Source organism: Halichoerus grypus, chromosome 13, assembly GCF_964656455.1.
Source record: "Halichoerus grypus chromosome 13, mHalGry1.hap1.1, whole genome shotgun sequence".
Lineage (NCBI taxonomy): Eukaryota > Metazoa > Chordata > Mammalia > Carnivora > Phocidae > Halichoerus > Halichoerus grypus.
Window position 1 is genome coordinate 94407751 of NC_135724.1, and position 19393 is coordinate 94427143.

Below are 19393 nucleotides of genomic sequence, written 5' to 3' on the forward strand. Positions count from 1 at the left end.
GAGCCGGCCCCGCACAGCCAGAAGGTTTGGAAGCCATGTCGGTGAGGTGGGGGAGAAGTGAGGGAGAGGTAGGGTGGCCTGATTCAGCAAATAAAGGATGTGCCGTTCAATGTGCATTTTTGGCAAATAATACACGTATTTGTTAGTATAAAAATGTTCTGTGAAATTGTTAGGACATATTTATAATAAAAATAAATTGCCTGGAAATCGAACGTAAATGGGGGTCCTGTGCTTTATCTGCTTTATCTCCCTAGCTCCCCAGGCTTTTACACCCAAGAGAAGCAGAGGAGAGAACAGCCCTGAGACAGAGCAGCCTGATCTGGAGTTTGAACTTGAATGTAAACCTTAATCCTGATTGGAAATTTTCTCCAAAATGACTGTTTTAAACCCAAGTGATTGGGTTACCTTGGAGAAAACTGATAAAGGTAGAAATCATGATGATGAGATTAAGGGGGGGAAATGGGGCTTTTAGAGACCAGCAGGATCCAGTTCGAGAGAGAGGAAGGCAATCATATTCTGCACAACTGAGTGGGATTGTGCATCTCAGACACTTTTGTTGTGGAGCACAGACCGCCCCCAGCTCTCAGGGGACGTGGGGGAGACTCTGGATTCCAGAAAAGGGAGCTCAGCTGTGGCTCGGAACCCTCTCCGCCCCGGAGGAGGGGGATGGTTTATGTCACTCAACAGAGCCGCCTGCGGGCATCGGTGCCCGCCAGGCTGGGCACGGAGCAGCATTCCAGCCCGAACCTCTGGGCTCCAAGAAACACAAAGGGGCCCGTTGTCTACCCTGAGAGCGGACACAGCGGGAGGAGCGGGAGGCCCCACTCTGGGGCCATCTGGACAAGGACAAAAAGAGGAACATTTGCCGGACCAATGGGAGCCCACCTCCCCTTCACAAAGGGCCTGCACTTTACATCCTTGACATTATCTCCAGATGAGGTTTTACACTTAATGACCATCATGCAGTCAGGACTGAAAGAAAGCGACCTTAACCCTGGGTCCCTGGACCGGACGTGCCACTTGGCCGGGTTATTAATGGACGTATTCAATAAATTCTCAAATAACCCTGCAAACAGAACAATTAAAGTCCACAGCATATTGGGACGCTAAAAATACTCCGTTTTAAATATAATCCCCTGTTGATGCTACTAATGAAAAACTGATTAAAGACTTAATTATAAGAAACGAAACAACAAATATTCAGAAGGAATTCAGGAGGTCCACAGTTCTGTGTTTGTGCGCGGGTGTGTGTAGGAAGAAGTCAAACAGAGAGAAGGGGGAAGGGACAGCTGGGGTAATTTGCACCATAACTGATATAACCCTTAGTATTCCTTTACTTTTTGTTGTTTATGTTTAATTCCATATCGAATTATAACCAACAGGAAAGTGCACACATCATAAGCTAACAGCTTGAGGAATTTTCACAAAGTAAATGCACCCGGGCAAGCGGTGCGGGATCAAGACACAGAACCTCAGCAGCCCCCACCCCCAAGCCTCCGCCCGAGCCTCCCAGTCGCCGTCCTCCCCTCCTCCCCCAGGTCACCGCTGTCCTGACATCCAACACTGTGCGTGCACGTCACTTGTTCTTAAACACATTACAAGTGACAAGTGGATGGTCCTTTCCGTTTGTTGGTCTTCATTCCTTGACACCTTTCCCTTCGCCCCACCTCCTGTGACCCTGCCATCTTGAATAACCTCTCCACCCCCGGGTCTTGTTTGCAACTATTTCACTTCGGACCATTCACTCCACGGAGGTAGTGCCCTCAGCCCAGAGTCTGGCCGCGCTGTCCCCGTGAGAACATCGGGTCTACCGAGTCCTCACTGTCCATGTCTCCCTGTGTCCTCACTGCCCAGCTCACCTTAGATTCATGCTCAGCAGACACCACCAGCCGCCCTGCCCCCCTCCCTCCACTGCTCTCACTCGATTTACATCCAGCTCCCCACTTAACCTGCACCTGCCCCACACTCTGTGCTAACTGGTCTCGTTGTCAATTCGAGTCTTTGGATCTCAAATTGCACCACTGCACGTCTCCGACAAAGTTCATCTCCATTCTCAGAAACAATGCTTTCACTTTCCCTTCTGTCCTCAAGCTTCCCACATGCCTTCTCTTCTCCAATCTCTGCTGATCACCTGGGCTCAGAGTTCGTGGAAAAAACAGAAACAATTAGTAGTTTCCCCAGCTTCTCACCACCAAACCTTCAATTTACCCTCCCACGCACCCATGCCTCCCACCTTCTCTTGGTGTAATGTTTGGTCTGTGCCTTCCCCTTGCGGCATCCAATCCCTCGCTCATGCCCCGGACCCCACCTCCTTCAGCCTCCTCGAAAGCCCTTCTCTGGTAACCGTCCCCTCTACTGCACCAGCATCAGCTTCTCCCTCTACTCTGGGTCTGTCCTACCAGCGACAAACATGCCTTCTTACCTGCCAACTTAAAAAATGATAACCTTCTCTTGGATATCTCCTCCCTCTCCAGCTCCCACCCTACTTCTTACAGCTTCCTGGTCAAACTGTCTATGGTGACCATCTCTGCATCCTTACCTCCTGTATTTCTTTACCCTCTTCAGCCAAGTGCCTAATTCCCACTCCTACTGAAACTACTCTTGTCAAAGCCACCTGGGACCTCTATGTTGCCAAACCAATGGTTTCCTTCTGTCTCCATCCTACTGCTCTTAACAGAGCCCAACTCAGCTGACCACCCTGCCCTGAACGTGTCCTTTGCCTAGCTTCCACACTAACTCACAATAGTTCTCTTCTTACCCCTCTGGCTCAGTCTTCGCTCACTCCTATTCCTTTCTTGATTTCTCAATGTCAATGTGCCCCCAAGGGCTTGGTCCTAGGATCTCTTGACTTTCCTTTCTACATGCCTAGAAATGTCATCCAGTTTCAGGCAGTGAGCATCATCCCTATCCCAGTGACCCCTACGTTCGTTTCAGTGCGGATCTCTGTCCTGAGTTTCCCCATCACGACATAGTGCGTACTCAATGTCACACTATGATTTCCAGCAGGACATTCCAGCACTGGCGTACACACTGAATCACATGTGTCCTGATCAGAAGAGCGCCCCTTCTTATTAGCAGGCTCCTATGAGAGTATTACCTGTTAATTCTCTTACTCTCACTCCTGACGTCTCAAATTTAACATGCCCAAAACCACTCTTTGCCCTCAAGACAGTTGCTCTTTTGGCCTGCACCTCAGCAAGATGGTACCACCACAACTAAATTGCTCCATTCAAAATCCTGCTCCCTCCCGTGCTCTCTCCTACCCTGCTCCCCCCTGCTGCCACCCCCACACAGCATGTCACCGAGTCCAGCGGAATCTACTTCCCATATATGCACTGAATGTATCCACTTCTCCCCGTCTCCCTTGCGGTCACCCTAGTCCCCCCATCACTACCATCTCCTGCCTGGGCCCCAGCAACAGCATCTCCTGAATCCTTCTCACTGTGCTGAACGTCAAAATCTAAATCTCTTCTTGCAACTTAAAATCTCTAACGTCACTTGGGCCCTGTCCTCCTTTGAATTCATTCTACACCCCCCTTTCTCTCCTTCACTCACTTCCCTCCAGTCACAATGGCTGCATTTCAAATGTTTCATCTTGGTCCAGAAAGTCTGAGCAACTCTGAATTTTGCTTAAAAGTGCCTTGATGTTTGTTGCTGTTATTGCTGCTGAAACCTGGAGAAATGTTTCTTTTTCTATGAAGTCTGGTAAAACTAGGACATACCCTGGGGTTGATAAGCCCATATGGATTTTATCTGGAATACACAACATCCTTGCAGTCTGTGGATTCAGCCTCTCTTTGATTTCAGAAAAGCTCTCTTAAACTACAAGTCTGGGTATTTTACTTCTCTTTTTCCTTTTTCTCTTCTTGAGGAACACAAACTAGAGACACCTTGTACCTCCTTTTGCTTCCACATCAATGCTTTCCTCCTTAACTCTTCCTAAGGGTATTTTTGTTCCATCTGTTTCTCAAATATATGTCCCCCTCTGTTTTCCTCTGCACCCTTTCTCCTTCTGTGTTAATGCGACCTCGCTTTCTGGAAGGTTTTACTTTTTTTTCCTCCCCTTTCTTGAGCACCACTAACTCAGTCATCCTTGGTTGTCTTCTTACTTGGCCCTTGAGCCCGTGTCCTTCCCTGAGTCCCGGACTCACAGAGGCTGAGTGTCACCCAGTCCTGTGACCCCGCGGGCAAGTGCAGGGCACGCGCGATTCTGCTGCGCGCTCTTCACCTGCCTTCGGGTCGTCACCTGCCTTCCACCTGCTCCGCGGGTGAGGCTCCTACTCAAGCCTCCTCAACTCTCAACACCTGAAATGGCCACTAGCTTCACCCGTGGCCCCTCTTCCGAGCCACAGTCACAGGAGCTGGCGTTTCCATCCACAGCCCCTTCCCGCCACGCCGCAGCTCCTGGGGCGCGTTCCCGCCTTGTTCAGGTGGGGCTGCGCGGGGGCTCTGGATGCGCGCTGCGTCCTCTCAGACCCGCGGGGCGCACGGCGCGGCTGTGTCAGCCCATCCGACATCATCTGTCAGATCTGTCGGTCGCACGTCCTGTCCCGGATCCACACGTCTCACGTCTGGTCCCGGATCCGCAGGGCGCATGTCGCATCCCGGACCAGCACAGCGCAAGTCCCGTCCTGGATCTGCACGTCGTAGCACGTCGCGTCCCGGACCCGCACCGCGCAGGTCCTCCTGCAGCCTGGACTTGGTCCACAGCCCTGGGGGACATCCCATCCTGAGACCCTCGCACTCCTGAGTCCCGGGCGTCCATTTGAACGGAGGCAGCGATTCCGGCGGGCCCTGGCCTCCGGCCACAGCCACCTGACCGCCCCTGAGGCCGTCCACCCGCGGGTCCCCAGGGTCGCAGGTGGGCCAGGACAGTGCACGCCGCTGACCACCACCGACCCGTGCAGCGGCCAGCAGGGGGTCGGTTCTGTGTGGCTCACGCCCAGTCCGCAGCGTGAGCACCTGCCTGATGGCCTCCTTCCCAGGGAATCCTCGTAAGCCCACGCCAGGGGTGTCCCAGACCCCATTTCCCGCCGGGGCTGAGCCCTGATCCCACTCAGGCCCTCTGTACGGGCTTCTCCCCAGGCGGGGTCTCAACCCGGGGTCCAGAGGCCTGGGGAACCAGAAGCCCCACTGTTTCCTCGTGAGGGCAGCAGGCTGGGGTCTCAGCTTCTCGGAGAGCTCCTGGTTTCCCAGGACGGGAGCTCAGACAGCCTAGAGAGCACGTGAGCAGAGCCGGGCCCGGTGTCCCGCCCTGCGACTGCCCCGCGCCCAGCCTCTCTGCGAACCAGCTCCCCCCGCTGCCTGGCCTGGCCAATCAGAGCCCGAGTGCCGGGACTCATGTGATTGGCTGAGAGTGTGCGGATGACTCATGTCCGTCCAATCACAGTCCTGGGAGCTGTGTGGGCGGCCCCAGAACGAGCCCCTTCCCTCCGGGATCTGAACCCGGCATGTGGCCTGGAGATGGGGCGGCCACCTGCGGGGGCGCCGTGGTTATGTAAAGTAATACAGGTGCTTTAATTATATAGACTAGTACAAGGACTGTCGTTACATAAACTAGCACAGGGTCTGTCGTTATATAAACTAGTCCAAGCGCTGTCGTTATATAAATACAGGACTGTCGTTATATAAATACAGGACTGTCGTTATATAAATTAATACAGGGACTGTCGTTATGTAAAATAATGGGGGAACCGTCATTATATAAACTAGTTTAGGGACTTCTATATATAAACTAATACAGGAACTGTCGTTATATCAACTAATATAGGAACCATCGTTATATAAATACAGGGATTGTCATTACATGAAATAATACAGAGCCTGTCATATAAACTAATATAGGAACTGTTGTTATATAAATTAATAGAGGGACTGTGATTATATAAACTAATGCAGGAACTGTCATTATATAAACTAACGCAGGGGCTGCCTTTAATATAAACTAATATAGGGACTGTCGTTATATAAACTAGTTTAGGGGCTGCCATATGTAAACTAATACACGAACTGTCATTATATAAACTAGTACAGGATCTGTCATTATATAAAATAATGCAGGAATTGTCATATAAACTAGTATGGGATCTGTCATTATATAAACTAATATAGGAACTGTCGTTATATATATTAATACAGGGATTGTCATTATATAAACTAATACAGGGGCTGTGCTTACATAAACTAGTACAGGGGTTGTCGTTAAACCAGTACAGCAGCCACCTTCAGGGAGGAGCTGGGGTTATATTAACCAGTACAAAGAAGATGGAACCTCAGGATGGACAGAGAAAACAGGATCTTGACATTGGGTTTTGCAGTCCTGATCCAGCGTTCCCTGATTTTGTTCACTCTGCCCAGTTAGCGGAGTCGGTCAATCTCTTATTGAGGCTCGTTGGCATTGGGTTTTCTGTCTCTTGCACCTGGGGGGCCTGGAATGAGATATTCCCTAGTTATCCAGGTACCACCTCTGAGCCTCCCTGTGTTTTCCCCACAGCCCCCCGCCTGGGCCAGCTCACACTCCAGAGGAAAGCATGGTGGGGGGAGCAGTCCCAGGATCTGTGGTTTCAGGAGCACGGCCAAGCTGACCACATGTCCTCCCAGGGAGATGCCCAGCACTCAGCAGCTCTTGGAATCCGTCCTGAGCCGAGCTCAGCTTTGAGTTCTGCGTGGAGCTCAAACCATCTTGCTTAATGCACAAGGGAGAGAGCATGCCAGGCAGGTTCCCGCTGAAATGTGCTGGGATAAATCCTGTGTCTTCCTCCAGCAGAAGCATCCTTCCTATGCAAAGAGCACAGGGGAGAGGGAATGGGGCCGACAACACGGCTGCCCCTGCACAGAGGTGGGGGTGGGGGTGGGAGACTGGGTCACAGGCTGTCCAGGCATGGAGAATTTCCCACAGCAAACACACTCGCTCTGCTGCGGGAACTGCCGCGAAGATCAGGCGAGGCTCAGCAGACCTTGATCACACACACTCCAGACTCCAGGCTCAATCAGAGCAATCAATACTCCCTTCAGGACACAGATGTACACTTTCCCCCGAGAATCAGGGCCACCTGCCAGGAACTCAGCGTTTCTCCCAGCTTTTACCCTGAAACCGAACTGATTGGTCTGTCCCTTTCCAGCTCCCAGCAGCGCTTCTCCAGCAGGACGCGGGCACCAAGCCCCGCCGTGTTAGGAGGAACACAGCCAGGCTGAGCGTGTGCTCAAAGGGGTGGGTTTGTCTGCTAGGCAGACGGGGGTCTGGTGGCCAGGGCCTGAGGCTGGCTCATGTCTAGATGTCTAGTCTGGTTAGTGAGGAGTGGGATCATGGAACGAGGGGCCACTGTGTCATGACACTCCCAAGAAGCCGCCCTTCTGAAGTCCTAGCATCAGGGGCAATTCTGTAGGAGGCGCACATGGTTTGCAATGGACACGGAAGCAGTCACTCATGCCCTTTTCTTCTTTCGTGTAAAATAGTCATTGACGAACCACTAAGAGCTCAGTGCCCTGCTGGGCCATAGTCTCTGCAAAGGAGAGGCTCTGTGACTGCCGGCCCAACCTCTCCCTCGCTCTGGGACAGCAGAACGTGGCAAAGACGCTTTTCTCACCTAAGGACGGGGTAGAAGGTCATAAACCCGGGCAGGGATTATCCATCAGAGTCTTGTCCCTTGTAGCGTCTACGTGAGATTTTATTGTCCACCCAACCAGCCATTCCATAGATGTGCTTGCGCACGTACCGTATACCAGGCTCTGGGCTGGTCCAGTCCTGGATCAGACTGTGGTCCAGTAGCGAGTCATGGAAATAGACTGAGTAGTCAGAACTCCCGGTTTTGGGCAACAGAAACACAATTCCAAATGCCAGAGGTCAAGGGGCCTTTGTCGGTCAAGGACCACGAAGAAGGGTTCTGAGCTGGTTGTTCTCTGCGCCCCTCCTGTTCCGCTCTTCCTTCTTCCCTGCCCTGCTCTGTGCAGGGAGGCTGGTCCCAAGTCTGCCTGGAAGCAGCTCTTCAGCTCCTGGTTGGCTTCAGCCAGTTGGGGGGACTTGGCAGGAGCCTGGAGGGCAGCAGGAGAGGGAGGCTGGGGCATTTCTGCTTCTGTCCTCCTGGCCTGCGGCTCTGACGGAGGCTGCATTTCTCTAAGGTCACAGATCCTGCCCACAGCCGCTCTCCCCAGCTCCCAGAAAACCTGCTTCCTCCCTCGCATTCAGACAAGCCCAGGGTAAGACTGCCCACTCTTGCGAGGCCCAGGGGTGCTTCCGTGTTCCTGCGGGTCCCCTTCACTTGCCTGTACCTCTGAGGATGCCTCCAGACTCTTCAGTCTCGCATGTTGGGTGCGCCATCTGGTCCCACCTGGATCCTACCTGAGTCGGGTGGGCCAGCAACTACGGGAGGCAGACCGGCATGAGCTTCAGGAGGAGCAGACGCCAGACAACGGGACACCACCGTGTCCCCTCCACTCCCCGCTCTGACTTCATCCTCTGCCGAGCTAGACCAGCTTCCCCAGGAGGCAGGAAACCTGGGAGTCCCCAGCCCCGAGCCTCATGTCATGGAGTCATGGCCACCGGAGAAATACACACGGTACCTGTTCCACCTTGGAAAATCTCAGGGAAGCGCTCTGATTGGCTTGGCCCATCCTGGACCCCAACAGGTATTGGCTTGATGCTTCTTGGAGATCACTAAGCACTTGTCAATTTTTTTTTTTTAAGATTTTATTTATTTATTTGACAGAGAGAGACACAGTGAGAGAGGGAACGCAAGCAGGGGGAGTGGGAGAGGGAGAAGCAGGCTTCCCGCCGAGCAGGGAGCCCAATGTGGGGCTCGATCCCAGGACCCTGAGATCATGACCTGAGCTGAAGGCAGATGCTTAACGACTGAGCCACCCAGGCGCCCCAGCACTTGTCAATGTTAATCTGTGAACTTGACACTGGTGCTTCTCTGATGTCTTCTCACCCTTCCAGAATAGACCAGAAATTGCTGACTCTCTGGCTCCAATTTCTCTCTTCAGGAAATCAAAGAGTGATGTTAGTACTAGGCAGGCGGCATTCCTGAAATGTATAATTGGAAACAGACCTGGGCGTTTAGTTTCTAGGTCATCACCCCAGATTTGGGACCATGTGTCTGTGTGTGTCTGGGCCCTTTCATGAGCTGCCACTCCAGGAATAGACTCGGGTGTCTGGCTGCACAAATGCTGATGCTCGTTCAGGAAGATGAAGTGGATGCCTGAGTGCTGGAAACACATTATTGCATGTCTGGACTTCATCTTTGAGACAATTCTATCTTTATCTGACATCCAGATGGACAATTGTTTCTAGAACTGAAAGGCAAGTGAGAGGCTATTGTGCGGGAAAATTGCTCGTAGAGAGAGAAGCTCGGTCCTCCCCCGTAGTCAGCACTGACTTCTGTGTGTGCAGATATGAGGAATGCTCATTTACAAATGGCTCAGCAAGACAAGACTGCTCAGCAAGACTGGCTATGCATTCCAACTCTCCTTTCAGATGACAATTTTCCTGCACACAGTCTTGGTCTGGTGTGCACACTTCTCAGGGGTGTCTGGCTGGTTGGATCCCCATGGTGGACAAAGCATCCCACCTGCCCATGGTGAGACGAGCCAGGCAGCGCCAGAGACCGGGGAAGGGAAGGGCTGTCTGAGGGAACGGTGTGTTTGGATTTACATTGCAGAGGGAGGACAGCTGACACGTGGATCCTAGGAAATGCATTAACTGACTGTCATGGTGACAAATAATAAAATCAATGACTGTTGAAGAGAGTGAAGCAGCACAAGAGCTACTTTGAGATGTCATCAGCGTTCCGTGGGCTCTTCTGCCTGCAGTGGCACAAATGTTTTAAGAAACAATTTCCAGCTCCCTTCTAGTGGATCTGTTGTCTATTTGTTTAGATTTGTATCATCCAGTGATTCATGGATCTCATGGACTCAAAATTACAGCTTGTTTGAAACCACCGGTCCGATCTCTCTTCCTAACATTGCTGGGATCACCTGTACCCAGCTGAAACCGCCGTCTCAGTATCCGCCTCCTTCATTTGAATTATTTAGTTATAAATGGGAAAGGCCCTCAAGGCTCGGAAGCATCCCTTGGTCCATCCCGTGTGCTGTGGGAAGAGAGCACCGTGGGTTTAGCTGAACTCTTTTCTTCCAGAATAAAGACTACAATTCCCAGCTGCCCTTGCAGCAAGTTTGTGTCACATGACACAGTTTCAACCAATGGGTTGAGAGAGGAAATGATGTAAGCTGCTTCCTCTTATGCCCTGACCAGTGGGTGCCATCTTGGCTCACTAGGAGTATGGAGAAGTAAGTATGAGTATGGAGCTGGTGGAGTAGAGATGTGGGGCTGGGACATGTTTGTCACACTTCTAGACATATAATTATGAGCTGACTCAGAAAGCAGAAGCCCCCACCCTGCCCCCCTGCATCCAGGGTGTGCTCGGTGCTGGGCAGTGGCAGCAAAGATCACTGGTACCTCGTCTGGCCAGGTGAGGTCCGTGGCCAACGCCGATGTCCAGTCCTCCCAACCATTCTGTGCACACCCAGGACCCATGACAGAAATCCACCTTCTGCCTGATCAGCGAGTCGCCACGTGAGTTGCTGACTGCTGCCTGGGGCCACCTGAGGCTGTGACACTGTGGGCGAGGAGCACCTGGCCTCGCTGTGACCCCCACACTCCTGTATCGGGGGTCCAAGGTTTCCCACCCCCAAACAGGTGAAGGTCATCCCTGGGTGGGGGGAGTGAAATCCGAAAGAAAGAGGCGACACAGAGGAGGGTCTGTGAGAGGCCCTCCCCCAACCCCCACCCCCAAAGTTACCTCTGAAGTGGAGAGCGGCTGACACCCCTGATAAATCAGAGGGCTGAACACAGAGAGGACTTGGGTTTGCTTCCTACCTGGGATTCTGGAAGCAGCAGCCTCACGGGGACCCCACACAGCCAGCGTGAGGGCAGGGAGAGAAGAGCTGGTGGGGCTTCAGGGTAGAGGGGACCCAGGAGACAGCCCTTGGGTTTTCACATCCCAACAGGGGTGGGGGCAGTGTGGTGCACCCCGGTCCCACAGAGGACGCCTATGGTGCAGGAAGGGATGGGGCCCCAGGAAAACTTGCTGGGTCAGGGGATGCGACAGCAGGAAAGGCACATGGACCATTAGGACCAGACCCAGAATGTGCATGGTCAGCAGATGTCAGCACAGGAGGTGAGGGCTGAGCATCCCACCCTGACCCCTTGTGAACCAGCCACCTAAGAGGGGAGGGAGAAAGTCCTGAATTGTCTAGAAAAAGCAGCTTACCACCCTGAATCGATGCCATTCACCTGGAATTGAATCGATTTTTTTCTACCATTAGGCAGAGTGAAGGCTCTAGAGAGAAACTATAGTTATAATGGAATCAAGTTATTTTACACACCTGAGTTGATGGCTTGGAAATCTGTGCCTTTATACTTCTGAGCATCCTTTGGGGAAAACAGTTACTTTCAGTTTAACAAATGTCAAATTTGCTTTAAGGCTCAGGAGGAACAAAATTAATTTTTTTCTTAACCAGGAAGTAGGGATTGCCCAGGACTGAGGAGGCTGGTCTGGGTCTGATACCATCTGGAGTCTGGAGGGTGGGCTCAGGGGGACATTCAGGAACTTCAGGGTGGGCCTGAGGGCTACTCACCCAAGTTCAGGGAGTGGCTGAGCTGTGGAGGGTGTAGGAGAAGCAGTGGACATATGGAGGAAAAAGGAGGAAGAGAGACAAAAAAGAAAGAGACAGTTGGGCTGGGAGAAGCAGCATTGGGTTGGGGGAACCATAGCTAAGGAGCTGACCCTTCCCTCAGCCTCATGATTTGGGAGCAGCTGCCTCCCTACAGTCTGGGAGGAGGGAGGAAGGCATGGGATTGAAGGAGGAAAAACCAGAAGAACTTCCTCATCAGATTCATAAAAGGTTTCATAATTCCCCGGTTCCTTCAGTCATTTATGAGAGTTTTACTGGTCATGTACTGTGTTCCTGGCACTGTCCAGGCACCACTGATAAACGGTGATCAGAGCAGACAAGGTAACTTAGGAAACAGGCAACAAACAGACAACAAACAACAAAATATATAACCAAAAAAGAGGATTTTAGATAGTGATAGTTGCTACAACAGAAATAAAGACAGTGAAGAAATGGGGAATAACTTGGGGAGGCCACTTTCATAGTGTCAGAGAAGTTCTCTGTGAAATGACTTTTGTTCTGAGAATGGAAAGGAAAGAAGGAACATCAGAAAAAGCATTCTAGGCAGAAGGAAGGCAACTGCAAAGTTCCACCAGATGCAACAGAAAACAAACTAAAAGGACTGGAGTGCAGCTGGAATGAGGCATGTCCACGAAGGTCAGATTGGAGAGGGCAGTGGGGCCAGGTCGGGTGCAACACTGTAGGTCCTGGTGAAGAACTTGGACACTTTCCTCACAGCAGGGGAGAGGCGCTGCCTTCATCAGACCTACACCCCACAGTTATCCCCTAGAAGCTGTTCTCTACCATCTCCTGGTGCATTCCATCTTCCTGGTTCAGTTGTCTTTCTCTGGAAAATGGCCTTTCTCTCTGAGACCAGCTGCTCCACTCAAGGTGCCCACACACTTTACAGAAGTTTTTCAAGCTCTCTGAGACACCTGGGATTTGCAGAAAGTTGACAAAATCTCTGGTTTGCAGAAAGTTGACAAGATCTCTGGATACCAGGAAAGCCTGATGGAGAAAAGCCAACCAGATGGCAGCTCAGAAGGGAGACACAGGCATGATGGGCCCTGAGGGAAACCTGTGAGGAGCTGCAGGGCTCCACCTGGGTCTGTCTTTGTCAACGTTTCCACTGATTGGGTTTGTGCCCAGAATGGAGCATTTATGCCTGAGCACTGATGCTGTGGGGCTTTGTGACTGGGACAAAGGATGCCACTTCTCTGAACTTGAGTATTCCTGTTTGCCAAGTGGGGGAAATAATGTGAAGACTGAGAAGACTCAGGGTGTAACTGAGCCTACTAGTCGCCATCAGTAACCATTCTTCACATCCTGCATGGTCATATTTATCTGCATGCATTGCTGTGTAGAATGCAAACTGCATTTTCCAGTGTCCTCTTCAGCTGTGCCTGGCCCATATGATTAATTTCTGTCCAATAGGCTATGAGGAAAAGTAACATACCCTTAAAGAGAAAGGTCATGTTTGGACTCCACTTAGGTTGTAGAATGCTGTAAAGGAAGTCATTCCCACACTAGCAAAAGGCCAGATGATCTACAAAAACATAGCTTTGCTGGAACCCATTAGAGAGTCGAGGGTGCAGGAAAACCAACTAACCTGAAATCTAAGGAAGAAAGGTGCCTCCAAGGAGAGACGGGGATGGAGCACTGGCTTATCTGCATCACAGTGACAGCAACACAGAGCTTCCATAAAAGCAAGTGAGAACATTTCTTCTAAACTGTTTCAGAGGTTTCTAAAGTCTCAATATGGGCTGGCCTGTGAGTATAGAATCCTAGAAGCCACAGACACATGGTGAGTGTGTAACCACCTGTGGATGCTCCATGGATCTTGCTACATACTCAAGAAAAAGGTTGGAGGCAGGGCAGGACACTGGAGAAAGCTGCCCTCTGTTGTGCTGGCCTGGGAGAGGGGCATAGCTGTCACTGTGGGAAGGAATGAAGCCCTTCCCAGATCCTTCTCCCCTGTTGAATCATGTAGCACAAACCTCAAACAACTCAGGTAGATCAGAAAACCCTGCCACCTCCATGTCATAGGTGGAGATCCATTATGGCCAAAGGAAGGGCTCAGAGAAACACCCTCCTGGGGGATTGCTGTAAAAACATCCCGGGCCCAGTTCATAAGAGGTACCTTCTGCTGGTGGAGAGCAGGAAACTCCCACACAAGACACGTCAAAATGACAAGGCAGCGTGTGGGTGGCACTGAGGGATCAGGATCACTGCAAAAGCCTCACCCAAGACCTAGTAACATGGAGTCTACCTAATCCTGACAATTAACCAGGATGCCAGAGAAACCCCATTCCCCCACCATGAGCTTAGCAGGCCCTGAGTTCAAGTCACAGCAGAGGACCCCTGGGAGAGGGGCAAATGTGTACAGAGAGACGCTCTCTGAGGCACAGGCTCACATTTAGAGGGTGGAATAAAGACATTGAGGAAAATCCTCCAGTAACTTAATCCCCACCATAGGCACAAGGGAGCACTAGAAGAATCTGAAGGCTGTAACTATAAAACAGCAACATTCAAATCCAGCTCAACTCCTGTTAGATTCACCCACACCACCCCAAAACAAGCCCTCATAAAAGAAGAGGCATGCATGTTTCCAGGTATAAATACTATTATCTCAGTTTCTGTTGTCCATTCCTGTGTCCAACTTTCAACTGAGAAGTACAAGACACAAGAAAAGACAAGGTGGAAAAGCCCACTGTCAAGAGACAAAGCAATCAACACAACCAGACTCAGATATGACACAGATATTGGAAATATAAGTCAGTGAATTTAAAACAACTCTGATTAATACATTAAAGGCTCTAACAGAAATATGGAGAATACATATGAACTGATAAAAGAGATGGAAATTATAATGCTCATGTAAGAGAAAATAAATCATAGTAACAGACGTGCAGAATGCTTTTTAGACTCTATAAACTTGACACACAGCCAATAACAGAATAAGTAATTATGAATAGGCCAATAAACATGAAACTGAAAAAGGGAAAAAAGGAACTAAAACATATCTTTGACCCAGGCTAGCATTCAGCAAACTCTGAACTAAAGTTAAAAGTGTACTGCTATTTTCTTTGTACTATGCTACAAAAAATTAAGGGTTGAATTTTTTTTTTTTAATTACAAATGGAACAGACAGAAAACATGACACAGAGAAAAAGAACACAGACTTCAGACTCGTCCCATCTTTCATACAAATACCAGCTCCGGCACTTCCCAGCCATGGGCCTTGGACAAGTGATTTCAACCTTCTGAGCCTCATTTCCTTCATCCACAAAATAGAGATAATCATAGTACATGTGTCTGTGGGAAATTGTGAGGATTAAGTGACAGATCACAGTGTTTGGCACATAGTAGGTGCCGGAGATATGGTGACTGTCTCCCTTTGTTTCTGTTCTAAATATCAGTCACTTTAGATCCTTACAAATAACCAGGAGCCACTATAGAAATCTCGTAGAGGAGCAATGTCTCCTGAGGGAACAAAGAAATACGTAAAGCAAAAAAGTTAGATAATTGTAGGGGCACCTGGGAGACTCAGTCAGTTAAGCGTCCAACTCCTGATTTAGGCTCAGGTCGTGATCTCTGCGTTGTGAGATCGAGCCCCGAATCGAGCTCTGCACTGAGTGTGGAGCCTGCTTGGGATTTTCTCTCTCCCTCTCCCTCTGCCCCTCCCCACCCTCCCTCCCTAAAAAAATGAATAAATAAATAAAAAGTTAGATAATTGTAAAAGTGTCAACCTAACATCCAGGCCCAGTGCTAACTCTATATATATCCACCTCACCCCATCTCCTGTGTGTGACACGCCCTGTCTTAACTCCAAGTTCACAGACGAGGAGACTGGATGCCATCAGGGCCACACCACCGAGGCCGGGCAGTGTGGGGCTCCCCCCTGGCTGTCTGAGTCCCGGCTCTGCACAGCTGTGCACGATGCGACGGTCCCTCCCAGGGAGCACGAGGGTATTTCAGAGGAGAGCCCAGGAAGGTGGACACAGATGCACACAAAGCACATGGCGGAGCAGAAACATGTGAAGACTTTGAGGATCCTCGATGGGCTGAAACAGGAGAACACAGAAAAAATGTCCTCTGATGTTGACAGCGATAAAGAACACCTGAATGGTGACGTGTCTGTGCATGTCAACCTCCTCTGGGAGAAAAAAAAAATCCCTGTATAAAACAAGCAGAGTAAGAAAGGATTTAAAAGGTAAATGTAAGGAGAGGTTGCATTTTTGGCATTTCTCAAGAAACATGCTTTGTGAAGTTGACATTGCAACAAGGCTCTAGGATTCCTCACACACACAGCGTACGAATACCTGTCGCAGTCTGATCCTCAAAATGTCACAATGACACTGAGGCTGATTCCGTGTACAAGGGGCCTGGGATTTGGAGCCCCGAGGAAGCCTGCTCCGAACTCGTGAGAGAGAGCTCAAACGCTTTTGCTTCTTATCAGCTCCCTTTATGGTCTCTGACATGTGTTTTGCTGCACTTGACAAGCTCGGCAGGAATCCCGCACTGAGGAAAGCGGCCTCCCGCCCAGCGTGTGGTCCCTGAGGACGCATCCAGGGGCCCGGGTCCTCACAGCGGGCTCAGTGCCTGGAGCTGAGCTGGGCTGGGGATGGGCAGCCGCCGCGCACCAGGCATGACAATCAGACCTGTCACGGGACCGTCTCTGCAGCTGGCGTCTTGCTGCTCGTCCAGTGTGGGGTCAAACGTCTACAGCACTTGAATACATAATGGACAGAGCCTCTCATCACGAGTGCTCAGGGCACAACATGGACTGTCAGCTGGAGACGGAGACGTGTGTGGACTCACCGACCATACGGGCAGAGAATCATCAGACCCTGCGGCAGACGACGCTGTCCCTGGAGTCCCTCCACCAACCTCCTCAGGGAGCCCTCCACCCCCACCCCAGGGTGCTCCGCAGCGTGTCACACCCAGCCTCACCTGTCCAAGGACAGACTGTGTGGGTGCAGACAGGGGGCCATCTCAGCCAGTACCCTGGGGGGTCCTTCTGAGAGTTCCCAGTGAGGAGCCTGGGAGAGGCAGGTGTGGGGGGTGGGGAAGAGCACAGTGAGGCCGAGCAGGGGGGTGGGGTGTGCTCCCAGGTCAGGCCACTGACACGGGTGCCCTGGTCCACTCGGGCTGTTTACACTGGTCTCTCCAGAGAGGAGCCAGGAGCCCCTGTGACCGTGAGAAAGTCTGCATCCGGGGGGAGGGGGCTGAACTCCGTGAATGTTCCCATATTCATCATCTTCCTGTGGACATTTTGTGAGGCCTCACAGGCTCCTGAGGCACAGAGGTTGCTCAGGAGCACCGCAGAGAGCACCTGGCCCAGGTGAGCAAGGGGCCCCTCGGGCAGGTGACCAGCAGCCCTGAACTGGGAGGAGGAGATTCCGGAGCACACCTGCCTCTCGACTTACACCTGAGAGAGAAACAGCCAAGGTGGGACAGTGGCCTTCCCCCATCCCAGTCACGTGGACTGTGTTTGCATCCGGGGAATTACATATACTTGGCTTTACCTGTCCCAAGAGCCCAGCATGGACACGCGGGTTGTACGTCCTTGCCCAGGATGCTCTCACTTAGGAAACCTTTTCTCCCCAAATTGCCCCTTCCTCCCATTCTCCAGAAGAATGGGAAGATCTGATGGTAAAATGCTTGGGTTGTGGAGAAACCAATTCCAAAGCTGTTGTGAGAACTAAGGCAGGGAAGAGGTGGTTTCCCAAAGCAAAGCCGGGCTCTGGGTTGGGGAAGCAGAGGAAATGAATGACAGTCCAACAGCAGACGTCCCGTTGCAGTGAAGGCACCGCTTCTATGTGACCGTGGACGGGTCTTGACCACAGGTCCCCGAGCAGGAATGCACCTGCCAGACCACCTGCCCCTCGGGGTCCCTAACCACAGCTTCTTAGAAAGCAGCTCCGACTCTGGCCCCACCTGGCCGGGGTGTGGCCCGCGCTGTTCCGTGTGTGACACGGAGGCGCCCCGCGCTGGGAGATCCCTTCGTTAAGTCACAGATGAACCGAGACCCCGAGTGCCTGGAGGCGTCCTGGGGACACAGAGGAATCAAAGATGAACCATCCGAGGTAGGTGGAGAAATAATTTCGGCGTGTCACCGCACTGTTAGGACGACTCACTGAAGCTGAATGGGCCTCAGAAGGTGCTGCCAGGAGGGCAAGCAAGAACCTCCTGCAGAGGGGGGCTCGCCCAGGGCCACGCTGCTCCACAGAGCTGCAGCCCAGCTGAGGCTGGGGAGGGGGTCGGGGTCCAGGAGGAGCAGACGGCCTTACCTGGGAGCCCCTCCCCGCCCATTAAACTCCAAGCCACCTTTTCTTGTCTGAGTTGTAACAGCTGTTTTATGAAATTTTACAAATGCATGAAAATGTTCACTGCAGTCACATAAAATGTGTTTGCCTAGTTCCCCCTTTATGTAGTCAACAAGATCTTGGTATTCAATGTAGTTGCCTCCTCCCTACACAAAAACAGTAGCCTCTTGGAATGGATTTTCATTCTTGGAACTGAGCTGCCCTTGCAACGCAGCATGTGGGGATCAAATATCTATAGTCATCAGTTTCAGGGTTTGACTTCATCCCCGTCTAAAATACAAGTGAGCCCTGGATTCTGCTGTTTCAGTTCCTGCTGCTCTTGGCCCCCTTCCATCCCCAGGTGGACCCTGTTTTTATGACCAGTGATAAGAGGCCCATCGCCTTGGTGCTAACCCCCCCTCCCCCCCAGGGCAGGACTTGAATCCTCTTGACTCCTTATAGGGGATTAAGTTTCCATGCTCTATCAGTTGAAGCTTTTTGTATTGCTCCAAATCAGCCTCGGAAGCTGCTTGCTGTGCCTTTGCATAATGGTGAGAAGCAGCCTCTTTCATCTTTGGGATTTCCCGCATCAGGGTCTGATTGTACCTAGAGGAGATTTATCCAGAGTAGCTTAGCTCAGTATTTTTTTCTTCACACTCAAAGCATACATCCAGCTTTCTTGCCTTTATATGTTCTCAGACAGCAGTGACAATATCCGGATGGAGATCAGGACGCCTGTTGTCCAAGGAGTTTGGCGAAGAACCAACAGCGGATGTTAGCTCAGCCATATTCTCAGAAAGCAGACTCAAGGCTGCTCCGCTGTCCCTCCAGCACTACAAGGCATTCAAGTCGTTCGACCTCATTCCCTGTCGACCTCTACTTCCCGCTGACCTGATTCCACAGCTTCTGGGAATGAACTTCGTGTTTCTGCCAAAATTCATCAATTAGAGTTAAATCACAAGACTTCTTTTTTCTGTCTGGTCTAGCACCAGCTGGAAAAGTTTCCAATCCTGAAGATTCTTCCAGATTAACTCTGTTTAAGTGGGAATCCAGTTCCATCATGACCCAAGGATGGTGCAAAGGAGCTGCCAAATCTGTTTCTGTCAAAGGGACGAATAAAGACCTGTGGAGGCTGAACTGGGCCGGCTCCAAGGGGGCTGCCTGCAAGGACACTGTTCCTTGTATGTCTTCCACACGCCTGAAGTTCCTTATCTCGATTCACTGCCACCTCTTCTGCTGCTGTTCCTCCTGAACATGCGGTTATAGAAATAGGACCCAGTGTGACAAAAGAGTAGAAGAGGCCATCAACAATTGTGTCCACAACAGTTTCCATGTTTGTGTGATATCTGGACTGTTAACTCTGCCATATGAAACATCTCCTTATTTTGATTACATAATGCAAGCATATCACATTC

The 19393-nt window shown here is 51.1% G+C and overlaps 1 pseudogene; it reads right to left on the reverse strand.

Moving 5' to 3' along the window:
* Positions 1 to 4565: 4565 nt before the first annotated feature.
* On the reverse strand, positions 4566 to 19393 carry LOC144379759 (sec1 family domain-containing protein 1 pseudogene; annotated as a pseudogene).